The sequence below is a fragment of the Caretta caretta genome, chromosome 5 (genome assembly GCF_965140235.1).
Source record: "Caretta caretta isolate rCarCar2 chromosome 5, rCarCar1.hap1, whole genome shotgun sequence".
NCBI classification, from domain to species: domain Eukaryota; kingdom Metazoa; phylum Chordata; order Testudines; family Cheloniidae; genus Caretta; species Caretta caretta.
Window position 1 is genome coordinate 106,887,973 of NC_134210.1, and position 25,327 is coordinate 106,913,299.

The following is a 25,327-nucleotide window of genomic DNA, read 5'->3' on the forward strand; positions in this document are numbered from 1 at the left end:
CACCATAATCTCTCTTTTTTAGTCACCACAGGTTCAATTAATTCAAAAAAGTAAATGGCATATTAATGACTGGTTTAATAAATCAGGTACAGTTACAGTCCCAAATATGTTTAGATTCACAGCTTCACTTAATTTTCTGTCTGGTAAACACAAAGGTAATATTTCTATTAAATCCAACATGGTTGTACCTTAAAGGTCATGGGTAAATTCCCATACTGCAGTTTCAAAAGCAATAGGGGGCTAGATCTTCAGCTGGTGCAAATCCTCAGTTGGTGCCAATTTAAGCCATCTGAGGATATGACCCAGTGTTTTTACCCAGGAAGTAAATGGCAACATTCAAAAGAAGCCATTTCCTTTAGTGGAAAATGCACATTTTAATCCATAAAAGCAAACTATGTTAAGCTAAAGCTAAGATTTCAGTTCTGCCCTTACATAAGTGGGTGACTTCTCATTGAAGTCAATGGGAGTTGTACCCATTTATATGAAGGCAGAGCTAATCCCCTTGGCTAGATAGCTTAGCTTTCATCAGGAAATTACAAAATTAAGATAGCACAAGCAAACCGAATGCTGTGCCTTTATGCATACTTATGATAAACCAAGCAGTCCTTCAATTACACGGTCACATGCGATAAAGCTATATTTTATCATGCATTAACCATGAACAGTGGCTACACGTGTAGCATCTTGTAATTTGTTTAATTCTTGCATAGTTATACTTTTTTAATTGATTTAGTGATCTAAAATCTTTTACTACAGATTATTTACATGATAAACTCTCAAGCTATGCATTTTTAATAAACAAGTCAGCAGCCATAAACTACACACATTCTTTATAACTGGTAATCAACTTTCCACATATGCATTTCAGGAGATGAGGCAGTTAACTACAAAACTAATTTTTACACCAATAAAGGTTCACTATTACTCTGTATTGGTTTTCCTGTTCTATAATATGATGTGTAAGTATGGTTTCCTGTGTTCTTTTCATATAAATACGACTTCCATGGATTTGTTATCTGGCAAGGATAGAGTAGATCAAAGTATTATAAGAGTTTATGTACTTGTACCTACAGATGTAGAGAAATATAAACCAGAATATCATATTATTTAAGCAGCAGTAGTGATTGTATAATTAAAAACGGTATCAAACTCAAAGGGATATGTAATGCATATGTACAAAGAGATAGAGTTAAGCTTGCGTGCACAACTTTAACAATTGTGGGCCTACTCATGCTAAATCTTGCAACCTTTCTCTAATATTTTGTTTTCAAATTACATTTCTTAGTGGTTTTTTTTTTTAAAGGGAAAGATAGAAAAATAAAATTGTACTGTATGGAACTATTTGACTAGACACATACTACGAGAATCATAGAATATCAGAGTTGGAAGGGACCTCTGGAGATCATTTAGGCCAACCCCCTGCCCAGAGCAGGACCAATCCCCAACTAAATCATCCCAGCCAGGGGTTTGTCAAGCGTGACCTTAAAAACTTCTAAGGAAGGGGATTCCACCACCTCCCTAGGCAACGCATTCCAGTGTTTCACCACCCTCCTAGTGAAAAAGTTTTTCCTAATATCCAACGTAAATCTCCCCCACTGCAACTTGAGACCATTACTCCTTGTCCTGTCCTCTTCCACCACTGAGAATAGTCTAGAACCATCCTCTCTGGATCCACCTTTCAGGTAGTTAAAAGCAGCTATCAAATCCCCCCTCATTCTTCTCTTCCGTAGATTAAACAATCCCAGTTCCCTCAGCCTCTCCTCATAAGTCATGTGTTCCAGACCCCTAATCATTTTTGTTGCCCTTCACTGGACTCTCTCCAATTTATCCACATCCTTCTTGTAGTGTGGGGCCCAAAACTGGATACAGTACTCCAGATGAGGCCTCACCAATGTCGAATAGAGGGGAACGATCACGTCCCTCGATCTGCTCGCTATGCCCCTACTTATACATCCCAAAATGCCATTGGCCTTCTTGGCAACAAGGGCACACTACTGACTCATATCCAGCTTCTCGTCCACTGTCACCCCTAGGTCCTTTTCTGCAGAACTGCTGCCTGGCCATTCAGTCCCTAGTCTGAAGTGGTGCATTGGATTCTTCCGTCCTAAGAGCAGGACTCTGCACTTGTCCTTGTTGAACCTCATCAGATTTCTTTTGGCCCAATCCTCCAATTTGTCTAGGTCCCTCTGTATCCTATCCCTACCCTCCAGCATATCTACCACTCCTCCCAGTTTAGTGTCATCCGCAAACTTGCTGAGAGTGCAATCCACACCATCCTCCAGATCATTAATGAAGATATTGAACAAAACCGGCCCCAGGACCGACCCTTGGGGCACTCCGCTAGATACCAGCTGCCAACTAGACATGGAGCCATTGATCACTATCCGTTGAGCCCGACAATCTAGCCAACTTTCTACCCACCTTGTAGTGCATTCATCCAGCCCATACTTCTTTAACTTGCTGACAAGAATACTGTGGGAGACCGTGTCAAAAGCTTTGCTAAAGTCAAAGAATAACACGTCCAGTACTTTCCCTTCATCCACAGAACCAGTTATCTCGTCATAGAAGGCAATTAGATTAGTCAGGCATGACTTGCCCTTGGTGAATCCATGCTGACTGTTCCTGATCACTTTCCTCTCCTCTAAGTGCTTCAGAATTGATTCCTTGAGGACATGCTGCATGATTTTTCCAGGGACTGAGGTGAGGCTGACTGGCCTGTAGTTCCCAGGATGCTCCTCCTCCCCTTTTTTAAAGATTGGCACTACATTAGCCTTTTTCCAGTCTTCTGGGACTTCCCCCGATCACCATGAGTTTTCAAAGATAATGGCCAATGGCTCTGCAATCACATTCGCCAATTCCTTTAGCACTCTCGGATGCAACGCATCTGGTCCCATGGACTTGTGCACGTCCAGCTTTTCTGAATAGTCCCGAACCACTTCTTTCTCCACAGGGGGCTGGCCACCTCCTCCCCATGCTGTGCTGCCCAGTGCAGTAGTCTGGGAGCTGACCTTGTTCGTGAAGACAGAGGCAAAAAAAGCATTGAGCACATTAGCTTTTTCCCAAGCCTCTGTCACTAGGTTGCCTCCCTCATTAAGTAAGGGGCCCACATTTTCCTTGGCTTTCTTCTTGTTGCCAACATACCTGAAGAAACCCTTCTTGTTACTCTTAACATCTCTCGCTAACTGCAACTCCAGGTGTGATTTAGCCTTCCTGATTTCATTCCTACATGCCCGAGCAATATTTTTATACTCATCCGTGGTCATTTGTCCAATCTTCCACTTCTTGTAAGCCTCTTTTTTGTGTTTAAGATCAGCAAAGATTTCACTGTTAAGCCAAGCTGGTCGCCTGCCATATTTACTATTCTTTCTACACATCGGGATGGTTTGTCCCTGTAACCACAATAAGGATTCTTTAAAATACAGCCAGCTTTCCTGGACTCCTTGCCCCCTGGTGTTATTCTCCCAGGGGGTTCTGCCCATGAGTTCCCTGAAGGTGTCAAATTCTGCTTTTCTGAAGTCCAGGGTCCATATTCTGCTGCTCTCCTTTCTTCCCTGTGTCAGGATCCTGAACTCGACCATCTCATGGTCACTGCCTCCCAGGTTCCCATCCACTTTTGCTTCCCCTACTAATTCTTCTTGGTTTGTGAGCAGCAGGTCAAGAAGAGCTCCGCCCCTAATTGGTTCCTCCAGCACTTGCACCAGGAAATTGTCCCCTTCAGTTTCCAAAAACTTCCTGGATTGTCTGTGCACTGCTGTATTGCTCTCCCAGCAGATATCAGGATGATTGAAGTCGCCCATGAGAACCAGGGCGTGCGGTCTAGTAGCTTCTGCGAGTTGCCGGAAGAAAGCCTCGTCCACCTCATCCCCCTGGTCCGGTGGTCTATAGCAGACTCCCACCACTACATCACTCTTGTTGCTCACGCTTCTAAACTTAATCCAGAGACTCTCAGGTTTTTCTGCAGTTTCATACTTGAGCTCTGAGCAGTCGTACTACTCCCTTACATACAGTGCCACTCCCCCACCTTTTCTGGCCTCCCTATCCTTCCTGAACAGTTTATACCCATCTATGACAGTACTCCAGTCGTGCGAGCTATCCCACCAAGCCTTTGTTATTCCAATCACATCATAATTCCCTGACTTTGCCAGGACCTCCAGTTCTCTCTGCTTGTTTCCCAGGCTTTGTGCATTTGTATATAGGCACTTGAGATAACCCGCTGATCGCCCCTCATTCTCAGTATGAGGCAGGAGCCCTCCCCTCTCACATGCTCCTGCTCGTGCTTTCTCCCAGTATCCCACTTCCCCACTTACCTCAGGGCTTTGGTCTCTTCCCCCGGTGAACCTAGTTTAAAGCCCTCCTCACTAGATTAGCCAGCCTGCTCGCGAAGATGCTCTTCCCTCTCTTCGTTAGGTGGAGCCCGTCTCTGCCTAGCACTCCTCCTTCTTGGAGCACCATCCCATGGTCAAAGAATCCAAAGCCTTCTCTCTGACACCACCTGCGTAGCCATTCATTGACTTCCACGATTCGATGATCCCTACCCCGGCCTTTTCCTGCCACGGGGAGGATGGACGAGAACACCACTTGCGCCTCATACTCCTTTATCCTCCTGCCCAGAGCCACGTAGTCTGCAGTGATCCGCTCAAAGTCATTCTTGGCAGTATCATTGGTGCCCACGTGGAAAAGCAGGAAGGGGTAGCGGTCCGAGGGCTTGATGAGCCTCGGCAGACTCTCCGTCACATCGCAAACCTTAGCCCCTGGCAAGCAGCAGACTTCTCCGTTTTCCCGATCAGGGCGGCAGATAGATGACTCAGTCCCCCTGAGGAGAGAGTCCCCGACCACCACCACCCATATTTAATAGCATAAATACATAACTGTGCCTTTACTCTTTATCAGTTGTACTCTTTCATAAGCTAAATAAATTGATCATCTTGAGTCTCTCATCATAAAGTGTATTTGCCAGACTTCAAATCATCTTCTCTGAACCTGCTCCCATTTTTCAATTTTCTCTTTTCTCTGGTGCTCAGCTATAGTCTCACCAATCCACATTGCAGTATCTCACTGATGAGCAGACCATTGTCATGATAAACTCTAATGTGAACAGGAACTATATACAGAAATTAGGTGACAAACTTTCTGCTCTCTGTGTAGCTTCAGTCTGCAACTGCCCTATCCTGGGCTTCTTTGTGTCTGCTCCCAGCAGGAAGTGTGTCCCAGGAAACCAAAGACTGTATATAGAGTGGTTTCAGAGTAGCAGCCATGTTAGTCTGTATCTGCAAAAAGAAAAGGAGTACTTGTGGCATCTTAGAGACTAACAAATTTATTTGAGCATAAGCTTTCGTGAGCTTATGCTCAAATAAATTTGTTAGTCTCTAAGGTGCCACAAGTACTCCTTTTCTTTTTGTATATAGAGTGTACAGGAAGTCTACACTTCCTGGAGAACTTATTCCACAGCACATCTTCCCATTTTAGATCCCTTTTTAATATGCCCTGAGTAATTTAATAGTGTTTTTGTTTAAATTATCAAACTATTACAAATACACTAACTGACTTAACTGTTCAGTTTGCTTAAATACAATGCTAACAAGTCTTGATCAGTCTTTCAGGGTGTTTCAGCAATCTTCCTAGTCTGCTATATTGCAAGCCCTCTTTAGTCAAATTTCTTTATTGTAATATTTTTTTTGATTGTACTTTCCTAGTCTTTTCCTCACTATCACAGACTCCTTAATCATCCTTTGTTTTTGTCCTATATCTAGTAATTGAGCATTTAGAGGTCTATAGTAGAGGAGTTCAGGAGGTGACTTTCCATATTGCAGTGGTTATCTCTATAGCTGAACAGTGCTAAATGTGTATCTTCTCTTGCATCTATTGCTTTTTTGTGCAAGTTCTTCACTATATGTACTCCATATTCAGCTAATCCATTGGCTCTAATATATATGGGAAGGTATAAAGTGGTGAGCTGGAGCCAGTTTGCGTGAACCTGTTGTTAAATTTAGAAGCCGGTTCTTAAAGGGTGGGCAAACTGCGGCCCGTGGGACCATCCTGCCCGGGGAGGCTCCCTTGTGAATTTTTACTTACTTAGCAGGACTGCGAGCCTTCGACAGCACTTCGACGGGGGGTCCTTCACTCGCTCTGAGCCTTCGTTGGCATTCAGTGCCGCCAAAGACCCGGAGCGACTGAAGGACATGCCGCCGAAATGCCGCCTAAGGCTCGGAGCGACTGAAGGAACTGGTTCTTCAGCTTCTGGCAGTTCATCACTGAAGATATATATGTCTCATGTCATGACGAATGTCACACATGTTAGCAAAGTTCAGGAATTCCCTATTCTTGAACAGTGGTTGTTGTCAGTTATTACTCTTCTTGGAATTCCATGCCATGCAAATACAGATTTAATGTGCCTGACAACTGTTGCTGCTGTGGTATATTCAAATGAGATTACTTCTGGGAAATTAGTGAAGTAGTCCATTATAACGTGGTCTTATGATCATGTCTTCCCAAGTTGAACTTGTCAGTTCCAACTTTGTCCCATAGAACTCCAAGTTGTTTGCATGGTAACGCTGGTTCCTTCTGCTAAGAATCTCTGTACTTTTGTACACCTGCTCACCATTTACCAGAAAGTTATTATTTCCTCAGCAAGTAATTGCAGATTTTCCATCATTTATGAAAGGCCTCTCATGATAGATGATACAGAATGATAGCAGAATCTCAACAAAGCCTTGCTTTATCATCATACCACACATGGTTATTTTGAAACCCTGATAACATATGCCTAGATTAATACTAGTGCTGCTATCTGATTTATTAATAATTTGTGCTGATTTTCTTCTTTCCTGCTCCCTCTCCAGTAATATGCTGTGTCTTAGCAACCTTTCATTTGCTCTTGGACAATTATAATTTAGTAATTAGAAATAATAGAACCTTTTGACTAGTTAAAATAATGTCTCTGCTCATTTCTTAATTCATGTACAATCCAGACTCCCTATGATTAGGTGATCCTGATTTATCTTTTTCCTTGGACACTTAAATCTAAATATAAAATGAAATCTATCAAAGGCAGGCTGAAGTGAAGACATCCTCTTGTGGCAAAGAAAACCTCATCAAACAGAGAGAATTTTTTTCCCCTGCATAACACGCTGTGCCAGGTGAAAGGAAAGAGGAAAAAAAGTATATTATATAACTGTCAGCTTTTATAACATCATAGGCTTTCATGAAGATTCAATATTCGAAGTGATGTCATAGCCGCCTCAGGAGGATGAATACTTGTATGCTGCATAAGATAGTGATTCATTACTATGATGGCACAGAAATGGAAATGCATTACTTACAGCATCAAGAGCTAACTCAAACTCACTGGGATTTCCGTGATTCCATGTCAACTTGTCTTAGAACTGCTTTTAAGTCTTTTGTTCATGGAGGACATCAGAAAATAATGACATCAAAAACACATCGTGAGAGACAGTCTCTGCCCCAAAGATCTTACAGTCTAAATAGACAAGACAAAGGGTAGGGAGGGGAGTCAGAAGCACAGAGAAGTGAAGTGACTTGCCCAGGTCACGCAGCAGGTCAGTAGCAGGGCTGGGATTAGAACCCAGATTTCCTGACTCTCACAATCTGGTGCCCTCTCCACTAAACCTACCTGATTTGTGGCTGTAGACAGGTAGTTAGAGTCTTAAATGTTGGCAATGTATTCTCAGTTGAGACAGAACATTTCAAGGTTGTTTTAAAAGTCTTTGTTTTTTAAGATGTTCAATTATGTCAGATTTTAACCTATAAGTCAAAAAGGGCAGGTCCTCATGTCCTGTCCGAAACGTCCATAACCCCAGTCCCCCTCCCCCCCAACCTCCCTCCAGAAGGGGAAGAAAAAAATCTTCTCAGACATAAGGACTATTTGTATTAAATATTTTTTAAGAAGTGTGTGCACAGGATTTATTCCAACATAGATTATGAGGACTGTATTTTCTCGTTCAAAAACATGCTGATATATAACCATCAGCTGAAATAGGATCACATAGGCACATCCCAGTTAAATTAACTACAGATATCAGAGTAGTAGCTGTGTTAGTCTGTATCCGCAAAAAGGAAAGGAGGACTTGTGGCACCTTAGAGACTAAAATTTATTTGAGAGTAAACTTTCAGTTTATGCTCAAATAAATTTGTTAGTCTCTAAGGTGCCACAAGTCCTCCTTTTCTTCTAACCACAGGTAGTAATCTAAAATCTTTGACCCTTTCCTAACTCTCTCTTGTATTTGTAGGTCCTATTTTTATTGCTACTCTCCCCACCACACATCTTGCTCAATGTGGATTTGTTTGCCTGCTCAGTTTACTCTGCTCTCTATTTCATTCTATACAGAGATACCAGCAAAGAATGGTTGGAGAGAGGAGCCTGCCACCAGTGGCTTCTCACCTGCTAAACAAAGCAGCCTCCAGTGATGGCAAGAAAACATTATTAAAATGCTGTCAACATGCAGGCTGATTTTAAAAACTGAGGACAACCCTGGTTGAAATGGGACTCCGAACAATTATACCTAAATATGGCACCAGTTTTGACTTTAGAGTTTCCATTTATTGCAACATGTAGGAAATATAAAAACTAACTTTAAATAATATAAAAAGAAAAGGAGTAGTTGTGGCACCTTAGCGACTAACCAATTTATTTGAGCATAAGCTTTCGTGAGCTACAGCTCACTTCATCGGTAGCTCACAAAAGCTTATGCTCAAATAAATGTGTTAGTCTCTAAGGTGCCACAAGTCCTCCTTTTCTTTTTGCGAATACAGACTAACATGGCTGCTACTCTGAAACCTTTAAATAATATAATTCTTACTGGCCTAACAGAGAAATAGAAACAAACAACTGAGAGACCATCCTTCACCATATGCCTGGCTTGTACATTTTGTAGCCTGACTGGCAAATGGTAAATCACTGTTCACATCTTAGGTAAATCCAAATAAGACAGGTATCATGCATTGCAGATTAAAAGTTATCCATGTACACATACAATAATTAATACTTCACTTCATTGATTTGAGTTGCTGTTTAGTTTTAACATGCTGCTGTAATCGGATATATTCTCATTAAGGACTTAATCCAATTCCTATTCAAGTCAATGGAAAGAGACAGGAAAGGGAGTTGAATGAGGCTCAAAGTGTTTGATAATCAGATTTCTTCACAACTGAAATACAGAATTGTCTTTAAAAGAATGTAAGAATTTACATGTAAACTTTCAAGTAGGTGTGATATGCAGAACACATGTTTACAAGAACCCATGAAGTGTTTTGCTGGTTTACTGAATCTGACACCAAACAGAAAAGTTATAAAGGCTCAAAAGCAACCTTTTGTTTGTTTGTTTACTTATTCTACTCACTAACTACATTTCCATTTAATTTGCAGCATACCTGACAAACCCACTTTGGGATTAAGACTCTTGTCCTTTGTTCCAAAAAGCCTGAAAAAATCTAAACTGTGATCTCACCCCTGGCCCCTCCAGACTCCTTTGAACAAGATTTCACTGCAAAAGCCACCGCTCCAAACAATGTGCTGTTTCCCACTACAGGAATCTTAAAAATAATACTCTTTCCAACAACTGCTAGAGGATGCCAAGTACAAGACAAATTTTAGATTTACACCAAGAAATCCATGCCAAAAATTAGTGATATTCCCCTTAAGAAAAAAGTTGAACTGTAACCATAAACACTTTGAAATACAGCATACGTAAAATCTTACTTTGGTTTCTTCAGAATCTGCTGATGTCCACCGGACTTCTCACCTAAGGAAAAAAGACAGAATGATCAAGTTTTGGGAAATGCCTAATATATTTTCCGTTAGAGAGTTTCTAAAAGAAGGTCAAGAACAAGCAACAACATTTTTATATTTTACCTTGAATCTCAGCTGCCCACTGAATGCATCTGATGAAGTGAGCTGTAGCTCACGAAAGCTTATGCTCAAATAAATTTGTTAGTCTCTAAGGTGCCACAAGTACTCCTTTTCTTTTTGCGAATACAGACTAACACGGCTGCTACTCTGAAACAGTACATGTTAGTCATTCAGTATCTAACAGTAAAGGATACTGACTGATGTTTTTACAGTGTGTGTAGAAGAAAGGGTATTTTCATTCATTTATATAAAGCAGACAACTATTTGGGTTACAAATAAAACAAAGTCTGACATATAAAAGAGAAAACAAAATCCTCTGTAATGAATTACCATCACCTTCCACATGTTAGTCTATGAAGAGAGACATAATGCCTGCTTTATATGCATGATATTACATACTCCAGGCTAGCAGGTAAGGATAATCTGTGTGTACTCTTTGGACTCAGTCAACAACAATTTTTATGATCTTTTGGGAAATACAGGTCTGACTGTATACATAGTCCTGAGCATTAAGGACCTGACCCAGTGCCCAGTGAAGTTAATACAAAGCCTCTTGTTGACTCCAATGGACTTTGGATCAGGCTCTAAGAGAAGGATTAAAATTAAAAAGGTGCATTTCATTCTCACTGACCAAATGTATTCATTTCCAAAGTATACTACAGGTGACAGACTCTACATTCAGAGGCAAAGTTCCTTCAACTTAAATTCCTCTTTTGTGAACAGTAGCTACAGTCTTTAAAATCAGTCTCCTTTAAAACAAAAACATTACAAAGAAAAGAAATACAAAAGCATTGACCTAAACTTTTCAGCAGAGGAATGGACATGAGAAGCGCTCAGATATTATTGTACTAATTATAGAGCAACTACTGGAGCTGACTGGAAATTTTTCAATGAATAGATTTTACTGATAGAAAAAATTTCTTGTGCTCACATTTTCGCCAAAAATACTGACATTTTCCCAGCCAGGCTTAAAATGTCCCTAGAGAGAGAGAGGTAAGTTGTGATCATTAGTGGTACACTCAGAAACTTACACAGTTCTGAACCACCTTTGATTAATCAAATCCAATTTTTTTTCCTGCAAATTTTGTAAGGCACAAATACACACTGAACTGTCAACAGTAAATAATATTTGGATAGTACCGTGAATGTCATGCTAACTAAACACATGGGGAAGGCTCTCTAAAGCTGATGCAGTGAGGTGTAACTTTAACACTGCAAGGACTGAGTCCAACGTAGGGTAGGCAGTACTCTATAATAGTGCCTCCTTCCTTCCAAGACCCTGCCAACAGGAGCAGATTTAACTCCAGTAATGCAAACCCCAAGCATTCAAATATGAGTCAGGCCTCCAAAAGTCTTGAGGTTGGCTTTAAAATAGTGAGTTTAAAAACAAACAAAAATAATAGATTTTAGGCTCTCCCCTTCCTCCCCTGGAAACCGTTTCCGAGCCTTTAGGGTGCCCTTGGGTCATGTTCTCAAGTTTTTTTCTCAGAAACCATAAGGGTTAGTAAGATGTGGTCTTTGTTTTTTTTTTTTTTTTAAATGAAAGCTGAGATTTTCATGTAATGACTAGACTTCAGGAACTGGGGCTTTAAGACAAACTCCAAATATCATGAGACTCACAATAAAATTGTAAGAGTTGACAAAAGTGTAACTCCCGTCAGGGGCTCCACAAAAATGCCAGAGGAAGAAGTTACTGCAAAGAGAAGCAGGGCACTCCCTGGCAAAAACCCCTTCTTGATCATCCTTGGATCAGGCTGCCCTGCCCATCACCCAAAGCAAGGGAGGCTATGGCTAGTTTCTACAGTTACATTTTCCTCTCCAGGGCATTTTCTGCTACTGGAGCCCTGCCTAGAGCATGGGAACATGGGTATGCCCAATGGGACCACTCTGAGCCTGCTACCAGTTTGCGCTGCCTCTTTCGTGACCCCATCAACAGCACTGGCCCAATCAGGGGGATTAGCAGCAGCAGGACGAGTCACTGCCACAGCCAGTCATTTCTCATTCAGGATGAGGGCTGGTAGGAGCAGGAGGAGAAATGGGAGGGGGATGCTCAGGAGGGACAGGTCCAAGGAGCTGTTTCTGCAGCAGCAGCAGAGGGCCAGAGGCCTAAAGACCTAGGGAGGTGGTAGAATCTCCTTCCTTAGAGGTTTTTAAGGTCAGGCTTGACAAAGCCCTGGCTGGGATGATTTAACTGGGAATTGGTCCTGCTTCGAGCAGGGGGTTGGACTAGATGACCTTCTGGGGTCCCTTCCAACCCTGATATTCTATGATTCTATGATTCTATGATCACTCCACCCCAGGAAGCCAGCAGGACTGGTAGCAGCCATCCAGGAGGAGAGGCAGCCCAGGAAGAGGAGAGTGAACCCCAGCATTGAGTGCATTAAAATACATACATTTTGCTTGAAAAGAGACCACTTAAAAAGTGCTGGTCTTAGGGGAAATTTTCACAAGAAACGTTTGAGTTGTGAATTCATATAAAAATGAAGACACAAAAAATTAAACACCATTTCTGAGAAGTTTTGCATATTATCTGTTCAGCATATGGTAACGTGGCTTTTGATTTCACTGCTGTTTCCCCTCATTCCCCAGCTGCACTACTCTAATAAGTAATAAATAATAATAATTTCTATTTAACTACAAAACAATTGGGAGTTTGTGAACATATTACTGCTCTAGCTGTTCCTTTCAACACTATGTCTCCACATCTGCCTCAATAGTAATTCTTCAGGGAAAAAGCTAAGGGTCTGACCCTGAAAGGACTTACATGCCTGAGTAATTTTACTCATGTAAATAGTCCCACTGAAGTCCTGCTCACAAGATCAGAGGCATAAAATAGCCATGAATTAACTTTTTCCAGTAAGCATGCTAGCGGTAGGGGAACTCAGCTTATGTGAGCTGCAGCCTAATTTGGGGTAGGTATTTCCACAACAACTAAGAGAGGAATTAAAGACAGCGATATTTTTTAGAAAAAATTAATTAAATATGAAAAGAAGCTGCTGTTGCTCAAATAAAATATTTAATGGGCTGGCTGTGGATACAATCTTTATTATGTTCAGAAGCTAAACATTTATCAATATAAATCAAGAATGGTCTTTCTTTAGATAAAATGGGTAAACAATTTTGCACTGCTTCCTGCACAGCTGTATCTTCTATAGTGCCTGCCACTGTAATATCTAATTATCTAACTTCCGCTGCCCTTGGGGACCTCTGCAGTTGTAGAGAACAGGTCAAGATTTGCCCCTTTTATACATATTTTGGCTTATGTTCTTTCAATAAAAGTAACATCATCTAATTTGTTTTCTGGATATTCTCAAGTATTTCTCTCTCCTTCATGCATATTTATCCTCCTCTCTACTCACCAACACCCACCATTCTAAAAATCCTGGAGTCATTGTACTTATTTTACACTGTAGTCATGTCTGCTTCACTTCCACCCAGTCCCCTCTCTTTCATGCTCCCACACAGTCTCCTTCTTCCTACTCAATCTTGCAGCTCCCCGTTTTTGGAACAATTTCCCTCTTCCTTAGCACCAAGTGACCTGCCTCCTCTGAACATACACTTCTTTCACGCAGCCTTTCAGTGAGGACCTCACCCGTGAGCCACTCTGCTCCCATTTTTTCATTTGATGTTTCTTGCTTGTATTATAATCATGTTTGTTATGGTCCAATCATACAGTTTACAGAGGCAAAAATTCCTATTAAAAGACAAAGGGCCAAATTCAGCCCTGGCCACAACTGGCTGCAGCTCCATTAACTTCAATAGAATTGCACCTGCTTAATCTAGATCTGAATTGGGCCCACTGATTTTCAGTGGGCAATTTTGACCAAGTCTGAATGAAGGACTGCAGAATTGGGCCCTTAGATTTCAAAATAGCTGGGTCAGAGAACTTTTAACATTTCTGCAAAGCACATTGTTCACTTAAGGTGAAATTCACCACACGCCGAGGGCCAACACAAGGCCTACGCACCACTTACTTCCCACTCAACACTTCAGTCCTGGAAATATTTATGAACATTCTTAACATCATGCACATCAGCAGGCTGACCTCAATGGGGCTCCTTAAATGTGTAAAGTTAAGCACTGGCATGAATATCTGGAAGATTCTCGCTGAAGTCCTCAGGATAGGCTTTGTGATGGCTCTCTTTGCTGCGACGAATTTTACCCTTACGATGCACTTTGAATGATTAAGTATAATAATACCCTCTTCAGGAAAAAGTATCTAAGATTGATCTTAGTGTAGCTGAGGCTTGATCAGTGACATGTAAATCCTTAAATCCCCCCCTCTTTATTTTGCTTTCCATCTCTCACTGTGTCACATTACAGCACTTAGTTTCTGGGTTTGTTTCACTGCAACTAATAACTTTACTGGGGAGCGTGACAAGACTGTTCCATTTAGTCTGTGCTCCCTATTTCGCTTCATTTTTCCCAAACGTATTACTTTCCATTTTTTCATATCAGATTGTATTTCCATTTCTTGGTCCAGGCTCCTAAGAGATCTGTGTCCCTCTGGATCTAGTTATAGTGTTAGCCATTCTATGTCTTACTTCCAATGTAATGAGCCTCATCCAGATCTGTACCTAACCAAGAGAGATCCCCAGAACCATTTACTGCCTGCTCCCTTCCAGCTAAAGGGGAAAAAAATGAAGAAAAAAAAAATCAACAAAAATGTGCACCCTGTTTGTAATCCTCTTCTCTAACCAAAAGGTTATAATGATGATGATATTACAACTTAACTCTTCATCTTTCTTATGGAAACTCATTAAATGCTTTTTGAAAACCTAAACCTGTAAGATCCAATGTCATTTCCTCCTTCTGTGATGGCAATGATACGGTCTGTTCCAAAACCTGTTGAATTTAATGGAAGACTCCTATTAGATTCAAGTGGGCTTTGGCTTGGGCTCTTAATGAACAAAAATAGTTAATTAAGCAAGAGTTTACTATCATAGATCTATGGTGAAAGTCTCCATCCCAAATGGTATCTTTCCTTTTCTTCCCTTATTAAAGCCTAAAAACTGTACCCAGTTGTTTTCCCTAAAGTGATAAATCATGTTTCCTCTAATATTGTTTCAAATACTTTTCCCCAAAAGAAACAAATAGACTACAGTATTAATACCATGTCTCAATTATTTTCTGTATAATAGTACTACAGTATGTTTGCCATTTCCAGTCCTTAGGAAATTGCCCATTCCTCAAAAACCAATGTAGCAATGATCTAGAACATCACTGATTTCCTTCAATATATCGCTGTTTAATTTACTTTCTCTTGACACTAGAAAATGCTCTAACCCTGAATGGTTGTCCAGTGGGATAAGGGGATTGTGAAATTCCCTGTTCCTTGAGTACCGTTGCAAAAGGGCTAAGCTAAAATTGCAGTCTGTGTCCTCAGAACCTAAGTTAAATACAATGATAGAATACAGAGAATGCCGAAGGAGGTTGTTTATAGTCACACAGGAGCTGGCCAGCAGGCTTTGAAATCTATTATTTTTTTCAGGAAACCCTGAGGGCTGATTTCAAAATATATTGGCTGGCTCTCCTGATTATCCAAACTTTTTGGATGTCACCTGGGCATTTTGATAATTGCGGTTCTAGCATAGGAGATGTTTGTGTACACACACACACAAAAAGAGAGAGATGTGCTACATTATTACATATGAAATCACACTTTGGGATGAGATACAGAATTTATTTTCCTAATGTAGGGTTTGAGCCACCTTCTGTTATTGTGAACAGCATAACTCACATTATCTTAATGGGAATAGAATAAGACTCATAGGATGCGGAAATATGAGAAGCTGAAGTACACTAATACAAGTAAGTCATGTATATCACCCTAGGTTGTGATATGTTCTTATTCAAACAATCATGCCACTTTTAATTAAAAAAGAATTTAGAAGATTTTAGTGCTGCTACTTATTGTTTCTATGAGACTATACCATGATCAAGAGGACCTTGTTTTTAATAAACTGAAAATGAGTCTAGTCAAGTAGAAATGACTTTGTGGGAAATGAAGACATTTCAAAGCACACCCATGATAGCAATAAGTAATGTCCTTTGTGTCTGGGTGATGATGCAGAAAGGATACGTATAAATGACGGCAGGTACAGAAAAGAATGTGTACCCCTTTTTATTTGTATATGCAATATAAAAGTAATAATTTTATATAGTATTTCAAAAAGAGACAAACATTAGCCTTTTAAGAGGGAGGGAGCGTGTGTGTGCATGTGTGTAGTGAAATAAGTCCAAGTCACAAAGTCTGGATTGGCATATGAACTTTTCTTAAATTTTGTGGTTTTCAGATACTTGGTTTTGTTTCAGGTCCATTTCCAGTAGAGCTGGGTGAATTTTTCAGGGAGAATAGTCTATTCAGAAAATAATGCAGTTTTGGTCAACCCTAAACTATTCACCAATTTGACATGAATAATTTCAACCATTCACAATATGGCCAGAGCAGGAGGTGATGGTGGCGTCGCTTCCCTCACTTATAACCTTTAAGCTGGTCATTAGGGCTCTCAGTTGGGGGATGTGACAAATCCAATTTTGAATGACCTCTCTGGAACAGACCCAAAAGGGACTTTTTCGATTCCCAGAAAATTCCCCAAACTTTCAGATTTGGGGTTCTACCTAAAAGCCCAACCCTTCCCCCATTTTTAACTGCTTCTGAATCAAAAGATCAGTTATTCGTCCAGCTCTAACCTGTAGAGCACAGTTTCTCTCTCTAATGTGTGCGCGTGTGCACACACACACACACACACACACACATCACCGATTTCCCCTGTTAAAAGAGCATTAAAGGTTGCATAGAGTGAATTAAGCACTAACAATTGAAGAAATGCCAAAGTTAAACTGCAACACACAACCTTAACCACATCCCTTTGTGCATACACATTAACAGTGTTAAGGAAATAGATGATGACCAAGAAACAAAACAAAACACAAAGTCAAATATGAAACTGACAAGGCAGGTGTTAAATGTCACTGCTCAAGTAATTCTGTGTCTGCTCTTTTTATCCCCTGTCCTATAATTCATGTGTATATTATCTCTTTCGATTTCTTGTTCATATATTTATCTGTAAAGCACCTCTCTCTCATACGCACTTTCATACAAGACTCTTTATAAGAGTATTTTAAATAGTTTTTAATTGAGATTTCTGAGGGATTTTTTTAACAGAAAAAATAAATTCCACAATCTGGAGCTGTTTGGTTAGATTCCAGTGGAACACCAGGTTGTACCAAGTGATGACAAAGTGTGGAAAGGGCTCCAGTGTAGCCCTGACACACTGAGTACCCACCTCGACTACATGAATGCTGCTGTAATTTGTGTTGGCTGCCCACAACCCCAAAGGGCTGCTCTGTCAGCTTGCATCATGGAAGCATAGGTACTCCCTGGCTGTGCCCTCTTAACCTTGGCTACAACTCCTGCCACAGCAGGCAGAAGGAGTAGGGGTGAGGACCTGAGGGTGGCAAAGGAACAGCTATAGAGGCTTTCCACTCCAAGAAATTTCCTGCACAAAGGGATTCCTCCTGTGCCTGATTAAACTGATTTTAGGGCAGCTTTGCCCCACTGGAATTGTGCAACGTTGCCCCTCACAGGATCTGGCCCTAAGAGAGTAATATGCAAATAAAATGAAGCAAATTCTGAAAGCTGAATTGTGCCTCTCTCTTAGTGAAATCAATGGGGGTTATATTTATGTATGTATTTGAGGAAAGAATCTAATTCAAGTTGTCTTAATTAGCTCACATGTAAAAGAGACAAGCTTTTGAACTTTGCAGAGCTCTTCTTCAGGTCACTGTGTCTCTCTCACCAATAGAAGTTCATCCAATAAAAGATATTATCTCACCCACCTTGTCTCTCCCATATCATGGGACCAACACAGCCATAGCAACACCGAAAACAACAATGTGCATAAGAGACACTGCTGCCCTAAAATATAGGATCTGACATTCTAACTTTTAAAAACTCTCAAGTCATGATATTCTCCCATTTATTTAAATTACTACTATGGAGTACTGAGCTGAACTGTTTGTCTTAAACTACAACATTGAAAAAAGATGTATTGTGTTAAACATAACAAGGGAATCCTCCTAATTCACGAGACGTAATTTTGAGCTGGAAAATACGATTAAACTTGTATTGAGAGTTGCTAGGGAATGAAATGAGACGGTTGCTAAGGCAAAACACTATCTGAAAATGCCTGACACATTCTCTCCAAAGGTTTTTATAGTTTGATCTTCCATTTTTGGCTTTGTGTTACCAGAAACTAAAAATTACATCAGCAGTGGGTATGCATACATACTGTTGCTAAGGATTGATGCAGTTGCCAGGTGAAAATGGCCTCCATTAGCCTGCCACAAATATCTAAATATGTTGATAGGAGTGGGCTGTTAAGGAGATAGTCTTGGAAAATTGAGTGACCTATTATTTCTCAACTGCCATCTAACAATAAAGCAACTGGAGTATTCGTTGCTCATTCATTTTATACACACAAACTAGTTTTGGTGTTTTGTCTAGCCTACAACCCAATAAAGTACAGATGAAGTGAGTGTCTAACATAATGTTGATACTTTAAATAAATGTCGTGCTCTAGAGAAAGTGAATCTCAACTAGGCATTCAGTAGGACCTATCAGATCATTATGACCTGGACTGCTAGCTGTTCATGTGGTTCTAACAGAGGTAGAAGATTGTTGTCCCTTTACATTTGATAACTGACCCTTTCAGTCTGTTTTTTCTTCTTTAATACTGTCTCTGACACACATTACATTACTTCTTTACTTCCTTCCTATGCCAGTGTTAGCACATAGGAACAAAACTAGTCTCTTCCATCCCACTCTCTGACATTTGGAGCTGCTTCCATCTGCTCTATGGTTTTGAGATAGACTATTCTGCCCTCTCTGCTAAGGATTCTTCTTAAGGTTTTGGTTTCACCTGAGAGCTTCATGTGTGAGAGAATCTGTGTATTGACATCCAGGATACATGCTGCAAACATGTCTAGTGCTTCTGTCTGATTCTCTGGAAATGAAGCATTGTTGGCAATTTCTCTGATCTCTTTGTTGGTGATGAAGTCTTTTAACCAATGCCCAGAATCTTTCCACACCACTTATTTTTGAGGGCATCTAATATTTTGGTGGCTCTCCAGACATATGCTAGCACAGAGATTACAGTTTAATTGAAAATTATTAATTTTATTCTTTTGCTGTATATCTTTGATTGCTGAATTTATTAAATGCTGTGTGTGCCTTTATATCCTTGATGTCACTTCCTTCTTGAGGTCTCTGTTGGCCAAGAGGGTGTTGCCCAGGTAAGAGAACTGTTCTACTTTCTTGATATTGTTGCCTTCTAATGTGATGTTACTACTTCATATCAGGGTTACAAAGATGTTCCTTTTAACATAACTAATTTTGAGCCCTGCTTGGCCTGCTGTTTTTGCCAGGTTGTCTTTGTTTGTAACTTTGCAGGGGTGTTGCTCAGTAGCACAATATCATCAATGAAATTTAGGTCTTCTAGGCATTTGCCATCTACACATGCTATATTACTGTTTGTGTTGCTAATACACATCTTCATTATTTAGTCTGTGGCAATGTCAAACAACAACAAAGAGAAAAAAGGCAGCCCTATTTCATGCCATTGTCCATGTGGATGATGTTGATGGCATCGTCAAAGTTACCTTGGAAGCAACTAAAAATATGCTCAAAGTAAAATAATGAAATAGATACTGTGAAATCAATAGACCAGGTTCTTTATTTACTGTGTGTCACAAATAGAACAGACATTCTTTCTAAGATACTAGTTAAAATAGTAGCGCTGCTGCCTTTCTGGCAATTTGCATAGTATTACCAATAATGCTTTGCATTGCAATTTTGCTGGTTAAACCTTGTCTGTCTTAGTCATTTCTGACAGCAACTCCTTAGTTATAAATCAAATTACAGAGGAAGGGGGGATGGCAGCAGCCATTTCACCAAAACATCCATGTAGAAGGACTAAAAGAACGTGATTGCAGTTTCAAGCCTAACTTGCTAGACACTATTATTACAATACACTACAAGTTATAAGCATGTAATCTGCCAATCACACACAAGCATTGCAGAGACATTCAGTGATTCACAAATGCCACACAGATGCTTGTTGTATTAAGATGAAGCTATAAAAGTGCAGGGAGACCAAAATCTAAGATTTCGTAAGAAAACTATAATGTTCAAGTTAGCTGGAGGATCGCTCCATCTTTAGGAGTCATCCTTGAAGGCATTCCACCATCTCTCTCATGCCTTCCAGATGGCCCAAGAAACTGCTGCTGTGTTCTTGCCTTGGCTGCAGGTTTTAAAAGACAGATTTGTAGTAAAAGTCACTTAAGAGTAAGATCTCATGAAAACATCTGCCAGGGGTTCCACCCAAACTTAGAGGTAACTGTTGAAGTTACAAGAGCCAAGCCAGCACATGACTGCTCTTGTGTTATGGAAGCTTATGTCTGTAAGCTTAGCTTTGACTGACACATTATTTTCTCTCTGCACCCCAATCTATTTTCTGCCTCACTAAGCTTATAAAACTCTGCATAAATTCTCTCTCTCAGCCTGTTCTGTAATCCTGTGAACACATTGTCTTTCTGTTCATTCCTTCAGCCAGCAAGCACCAGCTGTTGGATCCTGGAAACAATTTTATTTATGTTAAAAAAAAAAAAAAGATGATCAGAAAGCTGTGAAAACTGCAGAGTGTTGTGGCTATGCAGAAGTGGTTGAGTGAGAGTGTTTGACTTAGGTAAAAAAAATTAAGACTTCCATCAATCAATGTACAACCCAGCTCTGATTAAATCTGTTTATTGAGGAAAGATAAAACTCTGAATGTGCTCGTTCTGTAAACTAAACCAGTTTTGATTGTTCTGTGTAGGCATTAAACAGAAGTCACACTGAGAACTGAAAAAACTGGGATGAACTCAAATTAATAATCTTAACATAGTCTGCCATATTACAACATCAATTTTCCCCTTATTTTTAATGGGAAACAAACCCCAATGCATGTGCCCTTCATATTTTATCAAAGACATTTTCAAGTTTTCAAAAAAGAGAATGGAAACTATTTTTGAAGATTTCAAAAAGAGTTCGTTAACATGCACATATATTCTCTACATAGATATAAAAGTAACAAGTTGCATGGATTATAACTACTCACATGGGGCAAAGCCTCAAGATGCTACTAAGGCTATGTCTACGCTACTCTGGTAAGTTGACCTACGCTATGAAACTCCAGCTACGTGAATACTGTAGCTGGAGTCGACGTTACCATGGGGTCTCCACTGTGGGGGGGGTCAATGGGAAAAACTCTCCCATTGACTTACCTTACTCTTCTCATTGGGGTAGAGTACAGGGGTCAACTGGAGAGCCATCTGCTGTTGATTTGGTGGGTCTTCACTAGACCCGCTAACTCGACCGCCGGTGGATCGATCTCAGAACGTCGATCCTGGCTGTAGTGTAGACCTGTAATGTAGTCTCCATACTGGGCTGGGCTTTGCAGAGATATTACAGGTGAATGAACCCTTACCCTCAGGCTGATTTATAACCATTACCACAAACCTGAGGTTATATAGCCCCTACCACTGAAGAGAGGATGGGATCCATATATCACCTAACCCCTGTTACGCCTGCCTCTTCCCCCTAGAATGCAGGGAGTTTTCATTGGGCAAAACTCCTTGCCACACAAAGTGTTTTGAACACACTGTCTAGCCAATTCAAATCCTGCCTCCACTTGTGTAGCAGAACTGCACCACATTCATTGTCCATGGACCCTCTGTGGTTGCAGTAACAAGGGGAGGATGTGATCCTTATGGAACACTGCAGATCCCTGCATGGCTTAAGGGTGCACTAGAGAGAAGAGTGTGCTCCAGGACCTTCTTCATTACAATGCACCATACAGGAGGCGAGCAGAATGCTGGTTTTAGTGCTCCCTGAGCATGTGAGTGGTTAGTTAGTGCGTTCAACAGTGCTTTGCACTCCAAAACGGACATGTGGATGAGAGAGTGGCCTATACCTTAACCCTCAGAGCACCTGCTTGCATTTGGAGATTGGCACTGCGGGGAGAACATGTCTCATCCTTTTTCAAGCATAGTAAGTGCCACTGGTGCCCACATCCACCTCGCTGCTACTACATCCAGAATGCCTCAAACCACTTGCACACTACCAGTGTAGCTACAACCCCTCCCCCAGCCCCAAGTGACTATTGTGCTGATTTTGCCATTAATGAACAATGACCTCCACCTTTTCCTGTTGGTGTTACTAGAAATGGATCAGATGTAAAATGTAGTAAGAGAACCAAAAAAGTGCTACTGTGGCTGAACAACAAAATAAAAGAAGCAGTGAGAGGCTAAAAGGTATCCTTTAAAAAGTGGAAGTTAAATCCGAGTGAGGCAAATAGAAGGGAGCATAAATTCTGGCAAATGAAGTGTAAAAATATAATCAGGAAGGCCAAAAAAGCATTTGAAGAACAGCTAGCCAAAGAATCAAAAAGTAATAGCAAACATTTTTTTAAGTACATCAGAAACAGGAATCCTGCTAAACAACCAGTGGGGTCACTGGACGATCGAGATGCTAAAGGAGCACTCAAGGATGATAAGGCCATTGCAGAGAAACTAAATGAATTCTTTGCATCAGTCATCATGTCTGAGGACATGAGGGAGATTCCCAAACCGGAGCCATTCTTTTTATGTGACAAATATAAGGAACTGTATCAGATTGAGGTGTCATTAGAGGAGGTTTTGGAACAAACAGTAATAAGTCACCAGGACCAAATGGTATTCACCCAAGAGTTCTGAAGGAACTCAAATGTGAAATTGCAGAATTACTAACTGTAGTTAAATAACCTGTCATTTAAATCAGCTTCTGTACCAAATGACTGGAGGATAGCTAATGTGATATCGATTTTTAAAAAGGGCTCCAGAGGTGATCCCAGCAATTACAGGTGGGTAAGCCTGACTTCAGTTCTGGGCAAACTGGTTGAAACTATAGTAAAGAACAAAACTGTCAGACACATAGATGAATATAATTTGTTGGGGAAGAGTCAACATGGTTTCTGTAAAGGGAAATCATGCCTCACCAATCTACGAGAATTCTTTGAGGGGGTCATCGAACAGGTGGACAAGGGGGAAATCTAGTGGATATAGTGTACTTAGATTTTCAGAAACCCTTTGACAAGGCCCCTCACTAAAGGCTCTTAAGCAAAAAAAGCTGTCATGGGTAAGAGGAAAGGTCCCCTTACAGATTGGTAACCGGTTAAGAGATAGGAAACAAAGGGTAGGAATAAATAGTCAGTTTTCAGAATGAAGAGTGGTAAATAGTGTTGTCCCCCAGGGGTCTGTACTCAGACCAATCCTATTCGACATATTCATAAATGATCTGGAAAAAGGGGTAAACAGCGAGGTGGCAAAATTTGCAAATGATACAAAACTACTGAAGATTGTGAAGTCCTAGGCAGACTGCGAAGAGCTACAAAATGATCTCTCAAAAGTGGGTGACCGGGCAACAAAATGGCAGATGAAATTCAATGTTGATAAATGTAAAGTAATGCACTTTGGAAAGCATAATCCCAACTATACATATAAAATTATGGGGTCTAAATTATCTGTTACCCCTCAAGAAAGAGATCTTGGAATCATTGCGGATAGTTCTGTGAAAATATCAACTCAATGTGCAGTGTCAGTCAAAAGAGCAAACAGAATGTTGGGAATCATTAAGAAAGGGATAGATAGTAAGACAAAAAATATCATATTTCCTCTATATAAATCCATGGTATGCCCACATCATGAATACCAAGTGCAGATGTGGTCGCCCCATCTCAAAAAAAAGATATATTGGAATTGGAAAAGGTTCAGAAAAGGGAAACAAAAATGATTAGAGGTGTGAATGACTTCCATATGAGGACAGATTAATAAGACTGGGACTTTTCAGCTTGGAAGAGAGACGAGTAAGGGGGGATATGATTGAGGTCTATAAAATCATGACTGGTGTGTAGAAAGTAGATAAGGAAGTATTGTTTACTACTTCTCATAATGCAAGAACTAGGGGTCACCAAATAAAATTAATAGGCAGCAGGTTTAAAACAAACAAAATGAAGTATTTCTTCACACAACGCACAGTCAACCTGCAGAACTCTTTGCCAGAGGATGTTGTGAAGGCCAAGACTATAACAGGGGTTCAAAAAGGAACTAGATAAATTCATCAATGGCTATTAGCCAGGATGGTCAGGGATGTTGTCCCTAGCCTCTGTTTGCCAGAAGCTGGGAATGGGCGACACGGGATGGATCACTTGATGATTACCTGTTCAGTTCATTCCCTCTGGGGTACCTGGCATTGGCCACTGTTGGAAGACAGGATATTAGGCTAGATGGACCTTTGGTCTGACCCCGTATGGCCATTCTTATGTTCTTATATCATGCAGAGTATGGTAGGAGAGAAATGAAGATTGCAACTGGAGAAATATTGCAGTCATTGTGTCAACACTTAGCAAGGAGCATCTGAAAAGCCAACTCTAAACATCTGCTTTGTGCATTGATTTTGGTGGATTCTGACTTCCTGTTTGGAGACTTAATTACAGCTGTGTCTGCACAGAACTAGTTTTTAGAACACACACACAACGTATTTTGGATGAGAAATCCAATGACGTGAAGTGGTTTAGGTAAGCCCAAGCAGCTCTATTTTCTACTTGTATTTGGAGGTAAATGGAATACAATTGGTATTTTATTTCCAGTCCATAATATACCTGGAGTAAGTGCTGACCTGTTTTTCTTATTCCCAGACATAATATTCCCCAGGAGAGCCACTGCTTAGAAAAAGGACACCACAGTGCAGCAGTTGCCATGTATTATGAGCCTATTCACAAGAAAATGGGGAAATGTGAAATAGTTATTTCAACTCTGACCCACCTCTAGTGTCCCATCTGAAAATAAGTGTGCTTTAAAAATAGTCCTGGTGCTCACACTGTGTTCCTTCTCTTTAGCTGTACACCTGTACACTATTATGCATTATGCTGCGCAAAAGCATAACACAATGAGCTAGCAGGAGTTATCTGAGCTGAAGTTTCTGCAATGAAAAGTGCAATAAGTAACTGAAATAAATAAAAAATAATATAAATTGCAATAAATAACAGTGTTATTACAAAGAATTATACAGTCTATTTTCTGCTAAGGGAGCTCAAAGGATACTTCACTATGCAAACATCTTCAATGGTTTTCTATGTAAAGTGAATTTAATATCTGTGAAAGGTGATGGAGTGACTCTAGTAGAGGGTACCCTTCTCTATTCATCGCCAAGACAGTTAAAGCAAAGGTAGCAAGTATCTCCATACTTTTGTGCGCTAGCAAGGACATGAAGCAACCACATCTAAGGTAGCTTAGTCTCCATATTTCCATTCATTCACTCTTTGGCCTCTGAGACTGCCTCCAAGAACTCACTCAAATAGCCAAAAACAAGATGTAATGCTATTG

The 25,327-nt window shown here is 40.4% G+C and overlaps 1 protein-coding gene across 38 annotated transcripts in view; it reads right to left on the reverse strand.

The window, feature by feature from the left end:
- PTPRD (protein tyrosine phosphatase receptor type D) overlaps positions 1-25,327 on the reverse strand; it is a 1,703,394-nt gene that overhangs the window by 617,206 nt on the left and 1,060,861 nt on the right. For all 38 annotated transcript variants that reach the window (XM_048850700.2, XM_048850704.2, XM_048850702.2 and 35 more), the window contains one exon: positions 9,716-9,758. The gene's annotated coding sequence lies outside the window, so the exon portion shown is untranslated. The remainder of the gene's footprint in view (positions 1-9,715; positions 9,759-25,327) is intronic.